Source organism: Stenella coeruleoalba (genome assembly GCF_951394435.1).
Source record: "Stenella coeruleoalba genome assembly, chromosome: 1".
Taxonomy (NCBI): domain Eukaryota; kingdom Metazoa; phylum Chordata; class Mammalia; order Artiodactyla; family Delphinidae; genus Stenella; species Stenella coeruleoalba.
Genome location: NC_137169.1, coordinates 140664070 through 140690642, shown reverse-complemented (window position 1 = coordinate 140690642; position 26573 = coordinate 140664070). Strand labels below are relative to the sequence as shown.

General features: G+C 38.4%; 1 long non-coding RNA gene across 1 annotated transcript in view; it reads left to right on the top strand.

The window, feature by feature from the left end:
- The window catches only part of LOC307183103, a 31707-nt gene extending 23090 nt beyond the window's left edge, over positions 1 to 8617 (top strand). Inside the window, exons 3-4 of the long non-coding RNA XR_013827361.1 lie at positions 5325 to 5365; positions 8596 to 8617. This is a non-coding gene — a long non-coding RNA (uncharacterized lncRNA). The remainder of the gene's footprint in view (positions 1 to 5324; positions 5366 to 8595) is intronic.
- Positions 8618 to 26573: the final 17956 nt, after the last annotated feature.

Here is a 26573-nt window from a genome sequence, read left to right as displayed (position 1 = left end):
GTGATATGATGGAGGGTTAGCTAATGCTACAGTGGTAATCATATTGCAGTGTATGTGTATCAAATCAGTGCATTGTACACCTTTAATTTACACAATTTTATATGTCCATTATATCTCAAGAAAGCTGGAAAAAAGAGGCAGGCTTATCTCCATGTTCATACGTTGCATTTACACATTTATTTCTTTATTCATTCAACAAACATTTTGAATGCCTACTATATTAACTGAACAACCACCAATTCCTATTGCTTTGATGGAGTAAGTTGTGAGAAAAAAAGAGTGACAAAAAAGGGTCTAAACATTTCCATTCATTCACTCATTCATTAATTGACTCTGAATAAATACTATTCAATAAACACCTAACAAAAAAAATAAATAAATAAACACCTATCAAGTACCACATAAACCTATACAAGAGGGCTGGTACGTACCTCATCTATAGAAATTGCCCCAAATGGCCACAATGAGGACAGATTCTAAAATGTCCATCAAGCCAACCTGATACCATGTCGCAAACGCTATGTTTCCATGTGCAGCCCTGTGGCAGAAAAATGGGTCCATTCTTTTATTAACTTGTTCATTAAAGGCTTATTGTTTTAACTCTCTATGGGCTTTTTCAGAATACAAAGTTGTACAAGACATACCCCCTACTATTAGATCTATTTGCCTTATTTTTTGCATTTTAAAATTTATAAAATATTTTCATTTATTACTTCATTTGATTCTTAAAAAACAAAACAAAACCCTGTGAAATAAGCAAGACAGGTATTGTTTTTCGCATTTTGCAAACGGAAATCAAAATTTTGAGAGTGAGTGTCTTGCTCAAAGTGGTCGAGATGAGAGTAGAAACCAGTGTGCTTTTTGCTGCATGTACCACAGACTTAACATCTGTCACTCCCACATTTTACTGTGGGAGTAATTGTATCTGTAGTTGGGTGGTTCACTGAAGAAGCCCTATAAAGAGGGAATCACAAAAGTGATGCATGCTTACCTCTAACTATTTATTCCTATTTCATAAATGTACATTTATTCTCCAGTCTTTTTCTTGTAGACCCATGCCTTTTTGTTATGCATGGTCAACTGATTAAAATTCCACCTAGTCCTTCTCATAGACTCACACCCATAACGCATCCATCATCTATGATTTCTCAATTTTGGTTCCTTTAAAGTGAGGCTGAAATTACGGAGATGTGTGAAGTATTCTGAATCCAGAATCCTTCTAGATGTTTATAATTTCTCCCGATCTTTTACAATCATTTTACCCACACCTAATTTAACAGAAGTATTTGTAGTGACCCTCCTCTTCCAAGTATTCCAAGACTTTCCAAAGTATTCAGTGTAGCTTTCAGTGTAACTTTCCTTCTGGGCTCATATTTTATTGCTTTACACCCTACTTAGTTACAGAAACAAGTGCATTTGGCACAAACGCAGTTGAGAGCAAGCGTTGTAAGATAACAATGCAAAGGCACAAACAGAAATGTTACGGAAGAGCCAAGAGCTGTGAACTATGGCTATCAGTCCGCATGATTTACAAAGAGGGTGGAGAGAAATCACTAATCTGATGAGTTTGTTAAATAGAGCTCAGTTAAGAGAACTTCTACAACAACAGGCAAATAAGAAGCTGCCCTCAAAGCCTGTTTATGTGTGACTGGAAGTATCTTGTACCTCCCGCAGCAAAACTGTAGACTCCTCAAATTGTTATCAAGTTGCATGCAGAACATTCGCCAGTACTGAAGAAAAGGCCGTTTCAGCTGGGTAGTCAGGCGGTTGACTTAGGCAGGAGGCTAAAGATAATGTTTTTCTAAGAAGCACTCAAGAGTGTTTGCCCAATCTTAAATGTAAAATCGATCTTGATTACAAAAACTTCAGATTCTTAAAACATAGGTTCTCTAGTGGAGTAAAAGGAATAATGACAACACTTGAACTTTATTCTAGTTGTCTCAGAGAGGGCTACTCTCTCTGCCTCCCAGCATAGGGTTTATTATATCGTTTGTGCTTAATACACATTTGCTGAAACTGTGACCACAAAACTATATTTGTTTTTTTGTTTTTTGTTTTTTATTGATGTATAGTTGATTTACAATGTTGTGTTGGTTTCTGGTGTACAGAAAAGTGATTCAGTAATATATATGTGTGTGTGTGTGTGTGTGTGTGTGTGTGTGTGTGTGTGTGTGTGTGTGTGTATATATAGTTCTTCATTTTCTTTTCCATTATGGCTTATTGCAGGATATTGAATATAGTTCCCTGTGCTATAGTGTAGGACTTTGTTGTTTAGCTAATTTATAGTCTGTATCTGCTAATCCCAAACTCCTATTTTATCCCTCCCCCTTCCCCTTTGGTAACCATGAATTTGTTTTTTATGTCTGTGAGTCTGAAAAAGCCACCTGTGGAATAGATAAAAATTTGATTTGTTGGAGTGTTTAAGTTTAGGTCCCTCTCCTTATACATAAATATCTGCTCAGTCAGTTCTGTGTGAAACGTAGCAGTGTGGGGATAATAACTTTATTAAGTGGGAGATGTATTGGGGAAGGTAAATGTCTGGATCATTAAGAAAAATTTCTTTTGACACCCTCTTTAAAATTTTACCAGAAAATATGAACTTTATTCACCATGTGATTATCTAAATACTCTGACCCAGGGCTGAAGAATTGGCAAAATGTCCTTAAAATCTTTTCTTTTCTTTTTTTTTTTTTTTTTTTTTTTTTGCATACGAGGAACCCCATTGTGACTAGCTGTTCTAGACTGTTCTTATTTGTTAAGCTTTTGGGTAACCACCTGCCACGAAAAGTTGTGTGGCCTGTCTTATCATCATAGTTTCTGTGTCCTTTCGGTTCAGAGGCATTAGAAGGGTGTGGTTTTCCCAGTAAACCCTTGTTTGGACTAAACTCCCTTTGTCATTTTCACAGCCAAGAACTTTGTAATAATAATTCTTGTTTGGAACAATTTTAGTCAAGTTCATTTGAGTCACGATGTTGTGATTTCTCCAAAAAGTGCAGAATCAAAGCTATTCTTATGGGACATTTAAGGAATAGTCTTTCAGCTCTTATGCTGAATGGGATTTAAGTGAATAATCGAAATAGAAATAGGAGAGCATGCAATATTACAATTTGCAGGCAAAGAGGAATGGCAGATCCACTCCATGAAATGGTTGAATTTCCCTCTTCCTTGCCTTTTGTCTTCTCCTCTCCTTTTTTCCCCCCTTCTTTTTCATTTTTTCCTTGCTTTTTGTCCTTCTTCCTTGACTTTTTAGCCCTTTTCTTTCATGTAATCTATAATCTACTTCCGTTTTCTCTCCCTCATTCCCTCCCTTCCCAGCCACTCTCTTGGAGTTTCTGGCAAAGGCTTCTCTGGAGTGATGGGTGAGCTGCCATAGCAGGTATGGTTCTCAGTGACTGAGCTTGATTAGGCGCGATTCAGAATTGAGACAAAAATAGGAAGGAAAAAGGGAAGAGATCTGGAGCAGTGTACCTTCTCAAATGGAGCAAGATATGAGGAACACAGCATAATGGTCAGCATACTTGTTGTGAGTGGAATTGGGATGCCTGCACCGTGGCTTTCGGGGTGCAGGCTTGGTGATGTGCAGTGGGTGAAGCCTGGGGTGGGCTTCAGGGGGAGTCCTCCCTTTCCCTCACTCTTCCTATTCCATTGCCAGGCTTGTTTCTTGCTTTCTTTCTCTCCTTCCTTTATTGTGTTTTCTTCATGAAGCTATCCATAGACAGGGTGAAAATTAAAAACATTTAGGTACAGGAAGTATCTCTCATCCTTACTTTCTGAGTTTTTCATCTAAAGTGGTTATTGCATCAGCATTACTGAATGCATTAGAGACATCAGGGTGAAGTAAACACCATGGAGGAGACCTTCGGCGAGGAGGGAGACTGACAGGCAAGCAAATCGTTAGAGCTTGGTGTGATCTGTGGTGTGAAAGGTACCATTGAAACGCTATGGCAAGGCAGGAAGGTAGTTATCTGCTCGTGGCATGTTTCCAGGAACAAGGAGAGGAAGGAAATTCCAAGAGGGGACAAGGGGAATGCCAGAGATTTCCAAACCATTGGAGGGGAGGCACAGCCTGGCTTGAGAAATCTCAGTCACTGTTATTGAAGATCCTGACAAGGATCTTGGACTTGATTCTCTGAGCCAGTGCTGGCCTAGGCTGATCAGGTATTAGTGTGAGATAAAAGGGCAGAATGGCAGTAAGCCAAACAAAGAGAGATAAATATCAGGTGATATTGCTTATATGTGGAATCTAAAAAAATGATACAAGTGAACTTATTTACAAAACAGAAATAGACTCACAGACATAGAAACAAACTTATGTTACCAAAGGGGGGGAAGGTCGGGGGAGGGCGGGTTAAATTAGGAGTTTGGGATTAACATATACACACTACTATATATAAAATAGATAACCGACAAGGATCTACTGTATAGCACAGGGAACTATACTCAATATTTTGTAATAACCTATAAGGGAAAAGAATCTGAAAAGGAATATATATATATATATATATATATATATATATATATATATATATATATATATATACATACATATATACATATATACACATATGTATAATTGAATCACTGTGCTATACACGTGAAAGTAACACTATATTGTAAATCAATTATACTTCAAATAAATAGATAGATAAGATTATAAATTCATCATGTCACCTTTCCTGGCTCTAATCCCCATGCAGTGTAATTCAGGGGAGTCAGGAGGGCTTGGTTCAAATCCTGGCCCAGCCACTTACTTACATGACCCTAAGTACATTAATTAATCTTTCTGAGCCTCATTTTTCTTGTCAATAAAAAGATGATTCATAACACACACACACACACACACACACAACAAAAAAGAATGGCAAGGGGCAATCACTCCAGTGTTACCTACGGGATAACCTCTGATAGCATTAGTTATTGCTTCACATATTGAACTTTATCCTCAATTTTTGTCCCAGTCTAAAAAAGTTTCTGATAAACTGCTATATATAGTACCAAACAATTGATAGATTACGAAGACATTGGAAATGTAGTCTCATTTGCACTTTTAAAGATTAGCCTATCAGTAATGTTTAGATGTTTGACAGGGCAAGATGGAAGGAGTAAAAAACATTGAGAAAGCTATTGCAACAGTCTGGACCAAATACTCCAGCCACAAAAAAATTGCTGGAGACTTGAACCATGTTGGGGGCAATGAAGATGGAGACGAAAGAATATAGTATCAGGATATTTAGCAAGTAGATGCTGATGGATCTAGTGATTATTTTGATGTGGAAGTTAAAGGTAAAGAAGGAATGAAGTAACCAGTAAATATCATTATACAGGGAAAGATGGGACTCAGTGCCATACCAGCAGCAGCTTCCAGGTATGTGAATTCTAAATAAGTTTCCCATCTTTATGCTTCAGCCTGGATAAATATCTCTGTATTTGTAATATGCTAGATTTGGCAGTTCCTCTGAGAAACACAGATTTTTAAAAAATTGTTATCTTGAATATCAATATGTCACATAAGCCTAGTGTTATTAAAACAACAGTAACAACAACTTAGTTTTAAAGGTGAAAAAAAAGATTGCTATGAATACACTTATGCAGGAACAGTGATCTCTGTTTTGAGTATATCAGGCATGGTCTTTACCTCACAATCAATAACTGCAATTCTTCAGACTTGACTGCAACTAAAGTTTATTCCAAATAAACAAGTCACAGAATGGCTAAGTGATTTGCCTGAGGGTATATATAATGAGCTGAATTGTGTCCCCTCTAAATTCATATGTTAAAATTTTAACTCCTAGGACCTCAGCATTTGGGGATAGGACCTTTAAAATGGTGATCAAATTAAAATGAAAGCATGAGCGTGGCTCTAATCCAATATGACTGTGGTCTTTATAAGAGGAAATTTGGACACAGATAGTTTTAGAGGGAAGACCATATGAAGACACAGGAAGATGACCATCTATAAGCCAAGGAAAGAGGCCTCAGAGAAGCCAGCTCTGACCACCTTGTCCTTGGACTGTTAGGGAACTGCTGACCAAAACCACCCACCTTGGCCAAGCCCACTTGCCTGAGCTGTCTAACAGCAGGAGGTCCTAATAAGGAACAAGGTGCTGCTGTTGAAAACTAACCTGCAGAATTTGGGAGGGGCCAAAAGAGGGAGGAGACGACCAACCTCCCAGAGTCCTTCTTGCTGGAATCCATTTTGGCTGAGAAATGTACACGCCACCAGGAAGGATAGTGAGTCATACTATGGGCCAAGCAAGATGATTGGCCTGAGATGGCCCCAAAACTAACCCATCACCATAAAATCTGAGACTGCGAGCCACATGGCAGAGCAGTTCTCCTGGGTTCATTTACCCTGCTGCTGTCCAATTTCTTTTGCTTTATCAGTACATGTGTCTCCTCAGGCAATTCATTTCCAAGTTAGACAAGAGCCCACTCTTGGGCCCTGGAAGGGCCCCCCCCCCCTTCCTGCACCAGGACTTCTAAGCAGTGGGACTATGAGAAAATAAATTTCTGTTGTTTAAGCTGCTCAAGCTATCGTGCTTTGTTGTGGCAGCCCTAGCAAACTAACACAGTGCACGACTCATAAATGGTCTAGACCTGATTGGGACTCTGGCCAGTCTGACTCCAAAATCTATGCATTACCTGAGGCCCTCTTCACTCCCTACGCAAGAGGAGAATAACTATGGGCTGAATCATCACGGCTCTCACTCTAACTAAGGAGTGTGTCACACCAAGAACTTCCCCCACTAGATGAGCTGCTATTCTAGACTGATTATGATCTCTTAACTCATGATGACAATGATTAGTGCAGAAAGGTTTTAAATTGCTATACTATATTAGGGGAAGAAAAATAGAATTTCATGACAGTGTACCAAAGCTTTTGAACTCTGGCTTCCGTAGATGACTGGGAACTTACTCAAGGCTAAGAATGGTATTCTTGGATTGCCCAACTGATAGAGAAAAAAAGAACAGTATTTGATACAGCTAAAGCTTTGCAATGAACTAAAGGAAGAAAGGAACTAGCTAAGTTAAATACTAACTTAAACCACAACCATTTGGCTAAGCCTGAGGTTCTTCTACCTCAGAGTGAATGTTATATTCCTTACATAGACTCAGGATTTTTGCATTCTTTCCTAATGATATGATAGTTCTGCCTGACTATGACAGTTGCTGATCTAACACCAATGACAATAACATCACAAATCAATTTAGTTGCTCTGTTCAGAGCTTCTAAATGTTTCTTTTGCAATATGTGAACTTCCTATAACCTAGAATTTATGAAACGGAACCATATGTGACCTCCATACTTTCCCAATTTTCAGAACTCTATCCCACTAAAAGAATTCTTTTAAAATAGCTGGCTAAGAATCATCAGGTAAATCATGTTACACGGATGTTTATGAAAAATTTTGACTTGGTCTCTGTGAACATCTATTTTGTCACTTACTAAAGCATGCAGAGTGTTAAGGAAAATTATTTCATCATATCTCATAAATTTCTTAATATGTTTGATCTCTAACAGTATTCTTGCCCTGTGAAGAATTAACATTATCATGATTTCCCAATAATAATTTTAACATTTTAATTCTCTATTTTTTTTTTATAAAAAAGTATGTTTGAGGTCTCTGCTAAAATTCTTTTTCTCTCTCTCTCTTTTTTCTTCATCCTCACTGCCCAATCCAAGCTCTTATCACCCATTCCTAGATTACTGCATCCAAGCTATTCTGCCTCAGGCTGCTATCCCTAACCAATTCATCCTACACATCACTGCCAGATTAATAATTCTAGACCAGGGCTTCCCTGGTGGCACAGTGGTTAAGAATCTGCCTGCCAATGCAGGGGACATGGGTTCAAGCCCTGGTCCAGGAAGATCCCACATGCCATGGAGCAGCTAAGCCCATGCACCACAACTACTGAGCCTGCGCTCTAGAGCCCACAAGCCACAATTACTGAGCCTGCAAGCCACAACTACTGAACCCACGTGCCACAATTACTGAAGCCTGCGTGCCTAGAGCCTGTGCTCTGCAACAAGAGAAGCCACCACAATGAGAAGCCCGAACACCTCAACAGAGTTGCCCCCGCTTGCCACAACTAGAGAAAGCCCACGTACAGCAATGAAGACCCAACACAGCCAAAAATGAATAAATTTTAAAAAATAAATAAATAATTCTAGACCAGATCTTTGTGTTAACTCTGCTGCACAGAAAACATCCATGGTTTCCCATCCACTAGCTACAAGTTAAAGTCCAAATTCCTGAGTGATCCATAATCTGGCCCCACTCAATCTTCCAAATTTTCTATCCTTACCTTCTAACACTCCCTCACGGTGAGCTAGCTAAACTGATTTTCTGAAATCCTACGGAACTTACTGTCTATATTATTTTTTCCTATCATTAATCAAACATGGTTTTCAGACATCAGTTTTTATCTGATTTCTTTTGCTAGATGCCCAAACACCTTAAGTGTTCTTCATTAAATTTTATTATTCATAAAATAATCAATGTCAATGTTGTTTGCTTCTTTGCATCCCTCACAAAGGTTAATGGAAATGATTATTTCTGTGACTTTCAAGAGCTATTTTAAATTTCCCTACAGAGGACACAAATGTAAACAAGGCATGATTCCTGTCCTCAAGCAGTTCACCTCTAGAAGAAAGATGAAAGAGTACAAAGGTAAATATAATGCAATATGAAAATTCTAGTATAAAGGGATGAACAAAGGACTGTGGGAGCAAAAGCTTGTATAGGTAAAGAATGTTGGGAGTGAGGAGGTGGTCTACATATTACAGAAAGTCATAGAATGACATTTGGATTGGACCTTGAAGAATAAATATAATCTTTTGTAAGCAGAGAAGAGGGTTTGCAATTGCAACTTTTATACCTCAATCCTTATGAAATAATCACTGAAAAAAGTCTCTGAGAAGACTCTTGTTTGCTCCAACCAGAAACCTATGGATTTCCTCTGTTACAAATAATATTTATGTTAATTTCTCAGGTCAGGCCATGTCCATGCCCACTTGGTTAGTAGAATTTGAGACATGTGCACAGTTTAAAGTAAAAATTCTGACTTCTTTGGGGTAATTCTTTTCCAACCCATGACCACAGGCAGGTGGCCACTTCTCAAATACCTCCCAGGGTTTTTCTGTGGAGGTTTTCCAAACCCTTCCAACTCTCAGCCTGATGGAGGGAGTCCCAATTCTAGTTCCTCAAAGAGCATAAGTTCCACAGACTCAGTGCTGTACTTTCCTGCAAGTGGGCATTGAAACTTAGACTAGGTTTTGAGATCCTGAGAGTCATTCAGTTTTAACTCCCATTCAGTGCTCTGATTGTAAGATTTTTGTTTCTACATCTGGGTGATTTTTCTTTCTGGCTTTAAATCTTAAAGATATATTTTGTTTTGTTATTCTTTATCCAACATTTTTATATGAATTTACTCAAAAGAGAGGATCCTTAGATCAGTTCAGCCTGCCATACTGATTGGAAATATTAAGGTTTATTTTAGGCTTATTGCCTTAGGATTATTTCCTAGAAGGACAACAACACAAGGTTAAATGGAAATTACATTTTGAGTAGTATAGAATATTGTAGTTTCCTGAAGGAGATATATGACAAGAAAAATAATAGGATTATCCATTCAACAGAATATTTTCTTTAGCTGACTTGCCCATAAACAGATAAACATCTTGATCAGTATTGAAAAGAAATCAACCTTTTTATCATTTTCTCTCCAGAAACAAAATCCCATAATTTTCTTAGTTGTTCTTATGGTATCATATCAATACTTGAGACCTACAAAGTTTTTCTTACAAAAAGATGACATACCCCCTCATGTCATGCAGCTTTCACTCTAATTCGGGTGTCAGTAAACATTTTCTATAAGGTCCAGATAGTAAATATTTTAGCTTTGTAGGTCATTATTACCTGTTGCAACTACTTAATTCTGCTATTCAATTATAGTACAAAATCATCCACAGACAATATGTAAATGAATGGACATCGCTATGTTCCAGTAAAACCTTATGTACAAACACAGGTGTCAGGGAGCAGATGGGCCATAGTTTGCCAACCCTGCGTAATTGAAGAAATAAGGAAACAGGGCATATATATGAATTAGAGCTCTTCAGAGAAGCAGAACCAATAAGAGATAGATAGAGAGGGGGAGACCTTCAAGATGGCAGAGGAGTAAGATGTGGAGATCACCTTCCTCCCCACAAATACTTCAGCAATACATCTACATGTGGAACAACTCCTACAGGACACCTAATGAATGCTGGCAGAAGACCTCAGACTTCCCAAAAGGCAAAAAACTCCCCACGTACCTGGGTAGGGCAAAAGAAAAAAGAAAAAACAGAGACAAAAGAATAGGGATGGGACCTGCACCACTGGGAGGGAGCTGTGAAGGAGAAAAAGTTTGCGCACACTAGGAAGCCCCTTCACTGGAGGAGTGGGGGTTGGGGTGAAGCTTCAGCACCACAGAGGAGAGCACAGCAACAGGGGTGCAGAGGGCAAAACGGAGAGATTCCCACACAGAGGATCGGTGCCGACCAGCACTCACCAGCCTGAGAGGCTTGTCTGCTCCCCTGTTGGGGCGGGCGGGGGCTGGGGGCTGACGCTCGGGCTTCGGAGGTCAGATCCCAGGGAGAGGACTAGGGTTGGCTGCGTGAACACAGCCTGAAGGGGTTAGTGTGCCACTGCTAGCCGGAAGGGAGTCCGGGAAAAAGTCTGGACCTGCCTAAGAGACAAGAGACCATTGTTTCCAGGTGCGCGAGGAGAGTGGATTCAGAGCACCATCTAAATGAGCTCCAGAGATGGGTGTGAGCCACGGCTATCAGTGTGGACACCAGAGAAGGCATCAAACACTAAGGCTGCTGCTGCAGCCACCAAGAATCCTGTGTGCAAGCACAGGTCACTATCCACACCACCCCTCCTGGGAGCATGTGCAGCCCGCCACTGCCAGGGTCCTGTGATCCAAGGACAGCTTTCCTGGGAGAACACATGGCGCACCTCAGGCTGTTGCAACATCATGCCAGGTTCTGCAGCTGCAGACTCGCCCCACATTCCATACCCCACCCTCCCCCTGGCCTGAGTGAGCCAGACCCCCTAATCAGCTGCTGCTTTAACCCCTTCCTGTGTGAGCAGGAACAGACGCCCTCAGGTGAACTACATTCAGAGGTGGAGCCAAATCCAAAGCTGAACCCCAGGAGCCTTGTGAACAAAGAAGAGAAAGGGAAATCTCTCCCAGTAGCCTCAGGAGCAGCAGATTAAATCTCCACAATCAACTTGATGTACGCTGCATCTGTCGAATACCTGAATAGACAACAAATCATCCCAAAATTAAGACGGTGGACTTTGGGAGCAACTGTAGGCTTGGGGTTTGCTGTATGCAACTGACTGGTTTCTGGTTTTATGTTTATCTTAGTTTACTATTTCGAGTTTATTATCATTGGTAGATTTGTTTATTGATTTGGTTGCTCTTTTTTTTATATATATATAGATTTTTTTTTCCTTCTTCTCCTTTTGTGAGCACCTATGTGTAAGCTTCTTTGTGTGATTTTTGTCAGTATAGCTTTGCTTTTAGCATTTGTCCCAGGGTTTTGTCTATCCTTTTTTTTTTTTTTTTTTAATATAGTTTTAGCACTTGTTATCACTGGTGGATTTGTTTTTTGGTTTGGATGCTCTCTTCTTTCTTTCTTTTTTCTTTTTTTTTATTATTTTTTAATTTCTTTACTTTTAATAATTTCTATTTTTTATTTTAATAACTATTTCTTTTTATTTTATTTCTTTTTTTCTTTATTTATTTCTCCCTTTTCTTCTGAGTCATGTGGCTGACAGGGTCCTGGTGCTCCAGCCGGGTGTCAGGCCTCTGCCTCTGACGTGGGAGAGCTGAGTTCAGGACATTGGTCCACCAGAGACCTCCTGGCTCCATGTAATATCAAATGATGAAAGCTCTCCCAGAGATCTCCATCTCAGCACTAAGACCCAGCTCCACTCAACAACCAGCAAGCTACAGTGCTTGACACCCTATGCCAAACAACTAGCAAGACAGGAAAGCAACCCCACCCATTAACAGAGAGGCTGCCTAAAATCATAAAAAGTTCACAGATACCCCAAAACACACCATTGGGCATTGACCTGCTCACCAGAAAGACAATATCCAGCCTCATCCACCAGAACACAGGGACAGTCCCCTCCACCAGAGAGCCTACACAACCCACTGAACCAAACTTACCAACTGGAGGCAGACACCAAAAACAACAGGAATTACAAACCTGCAGCCTCTGAAAAGGAGACCCTAAACACAGTAAGTTAAGCAAAATGAGAAGACAGAGAAACACAGAGCAGATGAAGGAGCAAGGTAAAAACCCACCAGACCAAACAAATGAAGAGGAAATAGGCAGAATTTTCCTATTTCAGAGAATTCAGAGTAATGAGAATGAAAAAGAATTCAGAGTAATGAAAGTAAAGATCATCCAAAATCTTTGAAATAGAATGGGGAAAATACAAGAAACATTTAACAAGGACCTAGAAGAACTAAAGAGCAAACAAACAATGATGAACAACACAATAAATGAAATTAAAAATTCTCTAGAAGGAATCAATAGCAGAATAACTGAGGCAGAAGAACGGATAACTGACTGGAAGATAAAATATTGGAAAAACTACCACAGAGCAGAATAAAGAAAAAAGAATAAAAAGAATTGAGGACAGTCTCAGAGACCACTGGGACAACATTAAATGCACCAACATTCGAATTATACGGGCCCCAGAAGAAGAAGAGAAAAAGAAAGGGACTGCAAAAAAATCTGAAGGGATTATAGTTGAAAACTTCCCTAATATGGGAAAGGAAATAGTCAAGTCCAGGAAGCACAGAGAGTCCCATACAGGATAAATCCAAGGATAAACACGCCAAGACATATATAAATCAAAATATCAAAAATTAAATACAAAGAAAAAGTATTAAAAGCAGCAAGGGGAAAGTAACAAATAATATACAAGGGAATCCCCATAAGGTTAACAGCTGAACTTAAAGCAGAAACTCTGCAAGCCAGAAGGGAGTGTCAAGACATATTTAAAGTGATGAAAGGGAAAAACCTACAATGAAGATTACTCTACCCAGCAAGGATCTCCTCTAAGATAGAGCATATCTTGGTTCACAAATCAAGCCTTGGTAAATTTAAGAAAATTGAAATCGTATCAAGTATCTTTTCTGACCACAGCGCTATGGGACTAGATATCAATAACAGGAAAAAATCTGAAAAAAGTACAAACACATGGAGACTAAACAATAAACTACTTAATAACCAAGAGATCACTGAACAAATCAAAGAGGAAATCAAAGAATACCTAGAGACAAATGACAATGAAAACACGATGACCCAAAATCTATGGGATGCAACAAAAGCAGTTCTAAGAGGGAAGTTTATAGCAATACAATCCTCCCTCAAGAAACAAGAAACATCTCAAATAAACAACCTAACCTTACACCTAAAGCAATTAGAGAAAGAAGAACAAAAAATCCCCAAAGTTAGCCAAAGGAAAGAAATCATAAAGATCAGATCAGAAATAAATGAAAAAGAAATGAAGGAAATGATAGCAAAGATCAATAAAACTGAAAGTGGGTTCTCTGAGAAGATAAAAAAAATTGATAAACCGTTAGCCAGACTCATCAAGATTAAAAGGGAGAAGACTCAAATCAATAGAATTAGAAATGAAAAAGAAGTAACAACTGACAGTGCAGAAATACAAAGGATCATGAGAGATTACTAGAAGCAACTATATGCCAATAACATGGACAACCCAGAAGAAATGGACAAATTCTTAGAAAAGCACAACCTTCTGAGACTGAACCAGGAAGAAATAGAAAATATGAACAGACCAATCACAAGCACTGAAGTTGAAAATGTGATTAAAAATCTTCCACAAACAAAAGCCCAGGACCACATGGCTTCACAGGTGAATTCTATCAAACATTTAGAGAAGAGCTAACACCTATCCTTCTCAAACTCTTCCAAAATATAACAGAGGGAGGAACACTCCCAAACTCATTCTACAAGGCCACCATCACCCTGATACCAGCAGACAGAGATGTCACCAAGAAAGAAAACTACAGGTCAATATCACTGATGAACGTAGATGTAAAAATCGTCAACAAAATACTAGCAAACAGAATCCAACAGCACATGAAAAGGATCATACACCATGATCAAGTGGGGTTTATCCCAGAAATGCAAGGATTCTTCAATATATACAAATCAATCAATATGATAAAACATATTAGCAAACTGAAGGAAAAAAAATATGATCATCTCAGTAGATGCAGAAAAAGCTTTTGACAAAATTCAACACCCATTTATGATTAAAAACCCTCCAGAAAGTAGGCAAACAGGGAACCTACCTCAACACAATAAAGGCCATATATGACAAACCCACAGCCAACATCTTTCTCAATGGTGAAAAACTGAAACCATTTCCTCTAAGATCAGGAACCAGACAAGGTTGTCCACTCTCACCACTATTATTCAGCATTGTTTTGGAAGTTTTAGCCACAGCAATCAGAGAAGAAAAGGAAATAAAAGGAATCCAAATCAGAAAAGAAGAAGTAAAGCGGTCAGTGTTTGCCGATGACATGATGCTCTACATAGAGAATCCTAAAGATGCTACCATAAAACTACTAGAGCTAATCAATGAGTTTGGTAATGTAGCAGGGTACAAAATTAATGCACAGAAATCTCTTGCATTCCTATACAGTAATGATGAAAAATCTGATAGAGAAATTAAGGAAACATTCCCATTTACCATTGCAACAGAAAGATAAAATACCTAGGAATAAACTTACCTAGGGAGATAAAAGACCTGTATGCAGAAAACTATAAGACACTGATGAAAGAAATTAAAGATGATACAAACAGATGGAGAGATATACCATGTTCTTGGCTTGGAAGAATCAACAATGTGAAAATGACTATACTACCCAAAACAATCTACAGATTCAATGCAATCCCTATCAAACTACCACTGGCATTTTTCACAGAACTAGAGCAAAAAATTCCACAATTTGTGTGGAAACACAAAAGACCTTGAATAGCCACAGCAATCTTGAGAACGAAAAGGAGAGCTGGAGGAATCAGGCTCCATGTCTTCAGACTATACTACAAAGCTACAGTAATCATAACAGTATGGTACAAGCACAGAAACAGAAATATAGATCAATGGAACAGGATAGAAAGCTCAGGGATAAACCCATGCACATGTAGTCACCTTATCTTTGATAAAGGAGGCAAGAATATACGATGGAGAAAAGACAACCTCTTCAATAAGTGGTGCTGGGAAAACTGGACAGCTAATTGTAAAAGAATGAAATTAGAACATTCCCTAACACCATATACAAAAGTAAACTCAAAATGGATTAAAGACCTAAATGTAAGGCCAGACACTATAAAACTCTTAGAGGAAAACATAGGCAGAGCACTCTATGACATAAATCACAGCAAGATACTTTTTGACCCACCTCCTAGAGAAATGGAAATAAAAACAGAAATAAACAAATGGGGCCTAATGAAACTTAAAAGCTTTTCCACAGCAAAGGAAAGCAGAAACAAGACAAAAAGGCAACCCTCAGAATGGGAGAAATATTTGCAATTGAAGCAACTGACAAAGGATTAATCTCCAAAATATACAAGCAGCTCATGCAGCTCAATATCAAAAAAACAAACAACCTAATCCAGAAATGGGCAGAAGACCTAAATAGACATTTCTCCAAAGAAGATATACAGATTGCCAACAAACACATGAAAGGATGCTCAACATCACTTATCATTAGAGAAATGCAAGTCAAAACTACAATGAGGTATCACTTCACATCATTCAGAATGACCATCGTCAAAAAATCTCCAAGCAATAAATGCTGGAGAGGGTGGGGAGAAAAGGGAACACTCTTGCACTGTTGGTGGGAATGTAAATTGATACAGCCACTATGCAGAACAGTATGGAGGTTCCTTAAAATCTAAACATAGAACTACCATACGACCCAGCAATCCCACTACTGGGCATATACCCTGAGAAAACCATAATTCCCAAAGAGACATGTTCCGCAATGTTCATTGCAGCTCTGTTTACAATAGCCAGGACATGGAAGCAACCTGTGTCCATCAACAGATGAGTGGGTAAAGAAGATGTGGCACATAGATACACAGAATATTACTCAACCATACAAAGAAACGAAATTGAGTTATTCTAGTGAGGCGGATGGACCTAGAGTCTGTCATACAGAGTGAAGTTAGTTGAAAGAGAAAAACAAATACAGTATGCTAACACATATATATAGAATCTAAAAAAAAGGTTCTGAAAAACCTGTGGGCAGGACAGGAATAAAGACACAGACGTAGAGAATGGACTTGAGGACCCAGGCAGGGGGAAAGGTAAGCTGGGACGAAGTGAGAGAGTAGCATGGACTTATAAATACTACCATATGTAAAATAGATAGCTAGTGGGAAGCAGCCACATAGCACAGGGAGATCAGCTCAGTGCTTTGTGACCACCTAGAGGGATGGGATAGGGAGGGTGGGAGGGAGACGCAAGAGGGAGGAAATATGGGGATATATGTATATGTATAGCTGATTCACTTTTTTATAAAGCAGAAACTAACACACCATTGTAAAGGAATTATACTCCAATAAAGATGTTAAAAAAAAAGAGAGAGATAGTTATAAAAAGAGAGAGAGAGATTTTAAGGAATTGGCTCACACGACTGTGGGGTTTGGTATGTATTAGCTGTCTGGCAGGCTTGAAGTTTAGGTAATTAGTTGGTGTCTCAGTCTTCAGTCCAAAATTCAAACAGCAGGCCAGTGGGCTGGAAACTCCAGTGGTAAGTGATGCTACAGTCTTGAGGCAGAATTCCTTCTACGCTGGGGAAACCTCAGTTATTGCTCTTAAGATCTTTAATGCATTGGTTGAGGCCCACCCATTATGGAGGATAATATGCGTTACTTAAAGTCGACTGTTGGTAAATGTTAATCACATCCAAAAAGTACCTTGACATCAACGTCTAGATTATCATTTGGGCAAATATGTGGGTACCATAGCCTAGCCGAGGTAACATAAAATTAACTATCACACCATATATGGTAAAACAAGTGTAGATGGAGAAATCACATAATTATGTATCAGAAACTGTCTAATAAGTGCTAAAATACTTTATAGAAGAATAATGTGGTTGAACAAGGCAATGAAATACAGTTTTAAAAATTTTAATATACTAGTTTAATCATAAAAATAATAGCACTTATGATAAAATTTAATATGTATCAAGCGCTGTTCTAAGCTTCTGTCACATATTGTCCCATTCAGTTCTCACAATAATATGATGTGTAAACCTTGTTGTCCCCACCTTGCAAATCACATTGACACATTGGGGAATTGGGAATTTCAGGCTTCAGAGTGCTGATACATCTGTCACTGTTACTGACCAAGTGATTGATTTCTGTCATTGATACTCTGGTTTATCAAAAAGGTTTCTTAAAAAGAGGACATGAAGCAAATACAGAAAAGAACTTTCTCAATCATGGGATTTTCTAAGTTATCCCTGCTTATCGGGACAAAAACTGTAGGGTAGAAAGTCACATTTCCTGAGAGCCTACTATCAGCTGAACAATTTGATTATGTTATCTCATTCAGTCCCCAAATAACCCTGAGAGGGATAGAGCTCAAAAACCATATTGGTTCATGGCAGTAGACCTGCTATGTATGAAGGAATGATATTAAATCGACTTCTGTGAAACGTAAGCTAAGTGCACTCTGTCCCACCGCCTTGTGTTAAAGTGCAAATAAATCTTCAGGAATTCCAGGGTTATCTTGCAAAAAGGCACCAACCAGCATATGAATTCAGCACCATAGTCCAACCTCAGCTCACATCTATTGGACTCTTTCTCTCTGCCAGGCATGGTGCCAAGCATTCTACATCCTTGATCTCGCTAAATCTTTTCAACAAACCCATGAGGTAAGGGGGGTGTTATTATGCTCACTTTGCACATGAGGAAACTATGACTTAGAGCAGTTAAGTAACTTTCTCAAGGACACACTTGAACAAGTGGTTGAGTCAGGTGTGAAAAGCACCAAGGTCTGGACTTGAATGCCCTCTGCTATTATAGGACATTGGTCCTTCTGGGGTCACAGTCCTGCCCTGAAATATTTCCCCAAATTCTTTTCTGAAGAAATACATCCTCCTCATTCCAAGAGCATATTTCCATTCTGATGCCTCTGCTGTGCTGTGAGGATCACACTTTCCACCAGTGAGAGAGAAGTTGAGGGGTCCAGACGTCTCCACAACACACAAGGGCCGAGAGGAACGTGTCTGACAGCATTGAGAGCATTTTCCTTTTGACTGTCTTTTAGTTTTTGTTGTGTTCTGTTTTTTGCAAGTTGATGCCTCAGCTTCAGTAAAAGGGGAGGTGAGACAAGTGAAGGGTAGGTAGTAAAAAGAGTTACAGAGAGGGGGGTTGGAGCTGTAAAAACAGTGACCCACCCCACAAGAAGAATTAAGGGATGAAGACTTAAAGATGTGTTTTGAAGATGAAAAGAATGTACTTAATGTGTTTTATTTCATGATAAAGTCAGAAGTATGGGCTCGGCCCCATCTGAGGGAGGGGATGGCATGGAGTCTCCCGCCCCTTCCCCAGGGGCTCTCCCACCAGGGAAATGGTCGCCGGAACCACAGAGGATACTAGAAAGTCAGGAGGGAAAGCAGTCCTCAAGAGCAGAGCTTCCACGTGTAAAGTTAATTTATTTACCGATTTGTTTTTGTCACAGATGCTCTGTCTTCATCTTCACATAAGGAGAAAATTCCCAATGAGAAAACAATATATATTCGGAGAGTCAGGAACAAATTGGAACGGGCACTGATCTCAATAGCAGGCGCTGGCAGGGGTGAAATTATTTTTCCAACACTTTTGCTTCTCCTGGTAAAGTAGTTAGTGTTGTATTTTCAATGCTAGAAGGAAAAAGTGATGAAAAGTTTTTAAACCCAAGAAACAAAAACCCTGATTTGTGTCCAGATTTTCTGCAAAACAGGATCCCAAATGGCCAGTGCTGGTCTTAGTAGGTCTGAAACGAATTGGATGGTGTAGTTTTTAGGTTTGGCTTTTGTGTTTTGCCTCATTTCCTTTAGGATTTTGCTTCTCAGCGTGTATATCAGCCTTGCTCTGGGTGTTTCGTAGGGGAAAAAGTCCATTTTATAACATTTTTAGTATCTCTGGTTCCAAACTCGCAGCTGGCCAGCCTGCCATGTAGCGGTGTGTGTATGAGCCACGCCGAAAGGTGGTGATGGGTGATCGTGGGACAGGGCAGGGACAGAGGGGTAGAGGGGGAAGGGCCCAGAGCACAGCCATAGTCACAGTGGATACCCAGCCACCACGCTGGCCGGGACACACCACAGAGCATCACACCAAGCTAGGCTCTAAGTTGTTTCCTGGTGCTAGGAAGTAACAGAAAGTTGCTAACAGTTTTCTACGGCTCAAGCCCTAAAAGCCCAGCCACTCCAATCCCGAGGTTAACCGCACTCTTTCTTAAAGAGGAGAATTCTAAAGAAGGATAAAGGGAGAATTTTCTCAGCGAGCGTGTTGCTTGTGCCCTCCCAAGTTCAAAGAGAAAACTCTGTCTCAGTAAAATGACTTCTGGCTTTGCCTGGGGGAATTTCAGGCTTCAACATTAACTTTTCTGGAGTTATAACTTTCATGCATTTCTCTTTTTATTGGGTAGACATTATGATTGGTTTTACAAGCAAAATAAACAGCTTAGGAACAAATGAAAGACTTTTTTATTTCTCTTTTAACTGTAAATTCAAGAGCTTGAAATGAATTTGGCAAATAATCCATACTGCTGAGGAGTGCTGTGGCTGAAAGGCAAGATTTCCAAAAATTCTTGAAAATCCAAGTAATACCGGGAATAAATCCCAGACGCAACTTGTTGAGCCTTGTGTCTCTCTTAGAACACTTTTTTTTTCTCCCTTTAAGAAAAAAAGAAACAAAGAAAACGGAGAAATCAATCACAGTACTCCTGTAACTCCTGTCCTGCAGTCTGTTTTCCGTGGAGTGCAGAGCTGTTCTCTGACTAGGGCCAAATGCTCTTAACACAGCCAGAGGGAGCTGGGCAAACATGTGGTTCCCAGTGAGCTGAGCACGGAGCTCCCGCATGTAGGAGCTAAGGCCTCCTAAATGCACGTTAGGGCTACAGGGACCTACACTGACGGTATACATCTCAGATTTATTTGATTCTTTTTTGAAGTCAACCTTAAATTTTTGATCTGAACTTTTTGAATTTGAATGGACTTACTTTTGACCTCTTAAATAATCTTGAATTATTTAAAACTAATCACTGAAATAAGAAAAAAAAAATGAAACATTAACATATAGATGACACTAGAATGATCTTTCAGCTAAAGACCAATTTCAAATCCCATCTTCTGCATAAAAATCCTTCCTTAATCTGTTCCCATCAAAGTTATCTGCTTCTTCTTTATGGAATTGTTACATTCGTTGAGTGACACTACATGTCAGATGTGGCAAAAGTGCCTACCCCTTACACACTTTACTTTTAATTCTCCAAAGGTAGGTCCATGTTACCTGAGGTGAGAGAAACTGAGGCCTAGAGTTTAGTCAACTTTCTCAGGGGTCAACGATGGAGCAGATTTTTGAGTCTAGATATATCAACTTCTACAATCCATGCTCTCTCTACCATGTTCACTTTTGTAGCTCTCTAGCATGAATTTCTACTTAGTATTCTCCACTCATTAGTCAGCTCATTCAGAGTAAAAAACAAGTTTTATTATTCTCTATGCAGCATTAGCAAAAATGCCTTACAACTAGTAAATATTCGATAAATTTGTTGAGATAAGTTTATGACCTTGGAGTTGTAAACTAGTTGAACAAGTCTGCTTTAGCTAAACAGGATGCCATAGGGTTTGGGAGGATTAGTTCTGATACAGGGCACATCATTTGACAGCTGGCATATCAAAATCCAAGTAATAATCAGTAACTCTAACGGTAGTAATAGTAATCACCACCATCACCTTTCATTAAGTTGTGGTTTTGAATTTTTCCACTAAGCACTTCATATTCATTTTTACAAATTAACTTTGAAATAACTATGAGGGATTACAGGGAATTATTAGTCCCCATATTGCAGTTGAGGAAAGTAAGGCTTGGAGATATAAAATAACTTGCTTAAAATCACACAGTCTTAAAAAACTAGCCATGCTCTTACCATCCCCGTTGGAGGACAGAAATGTGTTCTACTCTATTCAGCACACCTGATCTCCACTAAAACATGGTGCCAACGTGATTAGAGCACCGGGCAGCAGCAAGAAGGGCCTTCAATGCAATGAATGTTCAGTAAGGCTTAGTAAATGCTGGAGCACAGCACGGAGTTTCTTTTCTAATGGCAGGTGTTGAATGAAATCCCCTCCTGAGAGACTATGCCATGCACTGATCCCTTCACACTCCTGAAAGCCCAAGGAATCGGCATGTGGCGCACACAGGATTTTTGTTTTTAGCATCCCAGGAATACTTTTGTAAATCTAACCATTTGGGGCAAAACACTATCAATACGATTGTTTGAAAGATGTATGTATTTTGTCAAATCATAGGACTTTCCAATTTACTCTCCCAATGCATTGCCTTTTTATATTTTTGGTGGTCACACAGTCATACTACCAGATATTTGATATAAAAAAGACAATACCATGTCATTCACTTATGAAAGCATTACAGTCAACTCTAGTACGATAAATGTTTCTGATACATAACTTAGTGATAGAGTATTAGGAAGTAAGGGAATGATATCAGGATACTGTGGAAATTTTGCTGTCCATGTACAATTTGTTCCCAATGTGTTAATATTTCATGCCATATAGTTACAGCAACAGAATGCAAAGCACACCAACCCAGCTGAATGCATGAAGGAATAGAGCATGATCCCCAAAGCCCAGTCACCCCCATTTATTTTCTCCTGGCTCAGTTTGGCTATGCTCTAAGAAGTGCTTATTGCGTGGTTCTCCCTGATTTTTATGCCTTTTAGCCTTGTCTCTATAACCCAGCAGCTTCTTCTTTACAATCTTTTCCTTAGTATTCCCTCCATCAAGCTCCCTCTTATCTTATTTCTAAAGTTCAATATTTTCCATGACATTTATTTAATATAAATTTATTTTTATACTGTGCTTATATTTTTATTAGTATCATTATTATTTTTGTTAGTAATCTATTTAAAAAGTACACAGGGTTTCACTGCCCATCCCTATTTTCTCAAAAAGGGAGCAGTTTCATAAAACATGAGGGTGAGTTCTGAACTGTATATACCACATTATGGGAGAAATATTTACACATCTAGCAACATCAACAATCTCGGTCATAGCAGAAGCATGAAGAATGCAAAATAATGGTCTTGAGGAAATTAGTGGTACTCATATACTTGACACAGAGGAGAACCACATACACATTGGCTTTAGACACCATTCTCACAGGGTCATAAATGCGCATATGCAGATGATTGAGCCACTTCAGTCTCTGCTCATCTGAAAATTAGTGCTAATTACCCCTACTTCATAGGTAGGTAATTAGGATTCTATGGAATAACACATGTGGGGTATTTATTGAGGGTTAATTCCTTTCTTTTCTAATAATCTGTTGATGCATAAGTAGATAAAATAGGTAATAGAACTTTTGGAAGTAGAAGTGGGGCAATTCATCTCTTATACTCAATGACAGCAAGACAGAATGTTCATGGCTACGGAGTGATAGGAACAGAGAAACATGGTGAAAGGGAGACACTAAAATTTTAAAAGTATAAAAATCTAGGACTATCAGAGCATGCGAAATAGTCCGTTTCTGATGTCATCATCGCATATTATTGCAATGGCTCTGAATCACAAAAGAATTCAATGAAGTTCAAAATATTATCTTTCTGAAGATGGGGAAATATGTAATCCACTTGAAGTTTTCAACAAAATATTGACGATTTTTCGGCTTTTATGTATGAAATAGATGGCTAATCAGCTGAAACACTAATGAGTTTAATGCACATGGCATGAAGCAAAATTCTTCTTATAAAGCATATCTAGCCAAATAAGATAATATAGTGCAGAAAACTAGAAATATGAAACAGAATATAGTTTTTTTAAATATAACTTTTAAAGTGTTCTCACAATCTTCTATGACTTGATATTTATTTTAATATAAAATTTATTTTTAAATAAAAATTTATTTTTCACATCAAGATGAAGATATAAATCTTAAAAGTATTTTTCATGATATATAATTGTCTATTCAAAATTATTGTAACACACAGTGCAATTCATCATTATTAGTGCTCATAACACTCTATTAAAGGATTGTTTTACTTATCCTGTGTTCATTTTCCCTTAGAGATTTTATATAATTATATAACGAAGAAAAAGAAGAAAAAACAAAACATAATAAACATAGATTCATTCATTGTTAGTCCCTCATAGTATGAGATTTAATACACATATACATATTTGTGTGTGTGTAATAACTTATGTTACAATCATTTACTGAGTTACTACTTTGTGCCAGGCACTTTGTCAATTGCATACATTCAATATAAGCTTTAAAACAGCTCCAGGAGATAGGCAACATTAATCCTATTTTATAAGAGAGAAGAGAAATTGAGCCAGAGAAAGTTTTAAGTAATCGGCTGAAGTTCAAAGCAGCAAAGTTTGAATCTGAACATATCTGTTAATGTTTGTAACTCTTAATCACTGCTGTGTATTACCTCTCTGCCATTGAGGGGACGGGAGTTTAATCCTTAGTTGATACACACAGTAGTCTTAATTTGTTTTTTATTTTAAAATAAAAATAGGCAATATTAAGTGGGTTATCAGCAGTAGAAGCCAGGGTAGTAAGAAACAGAAAAAATCAAATTGATGGCCTAAGAGTATAGTAATTTTCTATTCTTATCTCCTTAGAAAAAGAGAAAAGACTATATAATTTTAAATGCTCTTTCTAGGAAATTGGAAATCCAAAAGTTATCTTTAATTTTGCTTTCATTAGAAAATGAAACGAAAATCCAGTTTTCCTTTTGGATTTCTTATTTCATTACATATTACTAGATTATTCCTGTGACACTCTTTGTCATACCTTTGAAATCTAACTGTGGCTCTTAATTCTTAAGGGTAACTTGGCTTTCATTTTTTGATATCTCACGAAGTATAATACCTACTTAGTAATTAACTTAGTATTTACAAATAGAGAAAAAATGTATTTGGCTCTTGAAAGTTTCTAGGACTCTTGGTAAAAGAATCTCATGAACTAATCTCTTGCTATCTCTTGAAGCACAATTTTAATATTTTTGTAAACAAGAAATCTAGTGAATATTATCTGGAATTCCAATTATGTAATTTCCACTGCCATCACTGCAATGGAATACCTTTTATAATTAAAAGGCATGCAGTCATGCTTGGGCAAAATGGAATAAGAAATTAAATTGTCCCCTAGTGGAGGTATAATAGAGCTTGTTTAGTTGCTCTGGGGGAGGGAAAAATGTTTTGACTGTGTGCATGGGGAAAGAGGAAAGACTCAATAAATAATTTGTTTTTCATCACTCATCTTAATGCTAGAACTGAATCTCAAATAAGTCAAGTGCAATTTCATGAAGGTGCATCAAATGACATTTTATCCTTTTTTAGATCTAGAGAAATGGATTTAAGGACGAGGAATGGCTGACTTTAAGAAACAGATTAAAAATAGCACATTACCTAAACGTTGAGTAACTCAAATTTAAAAAGCACACAGGCCTTCACATGTAAAACCAGTGTTTTTGGCTATTGAGAAGAAAGGTTGTGACCTGGCTTCTAGCCTGTCTCCATTCTTGACCTCCTTTCTTTTAGTTCAAAGAGATTAAATCCATTTTCCTGGGCCAGCCATGGATGAGAACACCATAGACACTTTGGCTTTGAGATAGAGAAGGAAGAGATGGAGAAAAGGGCCTATGAGCTCATAGGTCTTTTCCATCCCTGTAGCCTGGGCTGGTGCCATTACATCCCACACAACCCAAATTCCAGCCCCCCCAGCTCTCTTGCTGTTCCCCAAACACACCAAACATTTAACTAAGTGCGCCTTTGCACATACTGTTCTACCTCTAATACCACCACCCCTATTTTTGTTTTGCAAACTCCTACTCATCTGTCAGGAAGTTTCACCCACTCTGAAACCTTCCCCAATTCGTAAGCAGAGCTAATCAGTCTTTCCTATGGGCTCTCATACCACTTTGTTTATTCCCACTCTTACTCCATTTGATTGAAATGTGTCTTTTTTTTTTAACAACTCTGCCTCTTACTCTCGGCTTTTCTTGAGGGAAAGGATCTGAGTCCTGCTCCAGTTTTTTTGCCCAGTCCCTTACAGGTAGCTAGTAAACTTGTACGCCCATACTGCAGGTAGATAGATAAAAAATAGTAATGTAGTTGCAGATGGAGATAAAGACATAAAGACAAAGATACAAATAGAAATAGTGATAGAAATCTAGAGATGATGCTTCAAGTACCTAAAAGAAAAAGCTCAAAAACAGGATGGCACTAGACTTCTTATTTACTCTGAGATCTAAAACTGAGATAAGTGGGAAAAAGGAGTGGCAACTAAAATTGCAATTAGACTACATAAACACCGTGTACATTGGTATGGGTTGCGGGTAGGAAGCTGCATTGTTTCCATGGAAACTGGATGGAAATAGAACCTTCATTACAATAATGTCAACTATACATTCCAGGAGAGAATGGCCTTCAGAAGCAATTGAGAAATAAAGGAAAGTAATATACAACCCCCTCTCCCTTTCCATATAAATCCATCTGCTCTAGATATCAAAAAATGAATAAATGAAAATCTGGGAGTCCCTTCTGGTATGAAGGTCAAACACATGATGTACAAGAAGATCAAACTCACTAAATACCTGTTATGCTTGAGAATGCCTTTACAAATGAAAAATTAAGATGTATTCAACACTCAACACCAACATACCAAAGAACATAACCCAGATGAGCTAATCTGCAAAACTGGAGTAAAAATGAGCTAATGCTGTTAGGGGACTGTAGGCAAACTATGGCACAAGATCAATAACAATTGAGAGAAGGAGGGAAAAAGCTGCTCAGCTGCTAACAATAAAGAAGCAACAAATTTGCAAAATGCATTAACTGTTTCAGTAACTGGTAAGATAGTGCAGGAATACTGGCTAGATTGACCATACAGCTGTACTTACTGGGTTATGTTTTTCTTCCTTTTTTCCTTTCTTTCTTTCTTTCCTTGGGAGTCGATGGATGTAGAAGGGGGAGTGGAGGATGGAAGATTTTTCTTATTCTCCATGCAGCTGACTTACAAATACTATCTCCATCATGATAAAGAGGCGTGTGTAATGTTATTCAGGCTGGCAGTCGAACTGACAACACATTTTATATATTACCTAAAATGTTGAAGAAGAAAATTTGCAATAACCTAATATTCATTCGTAAAAGCATGAAGTTGGCCTCATCAGCTAAGAAATTGAATTTGCGAGCTGTTAAATGTCAGAGATGACCCC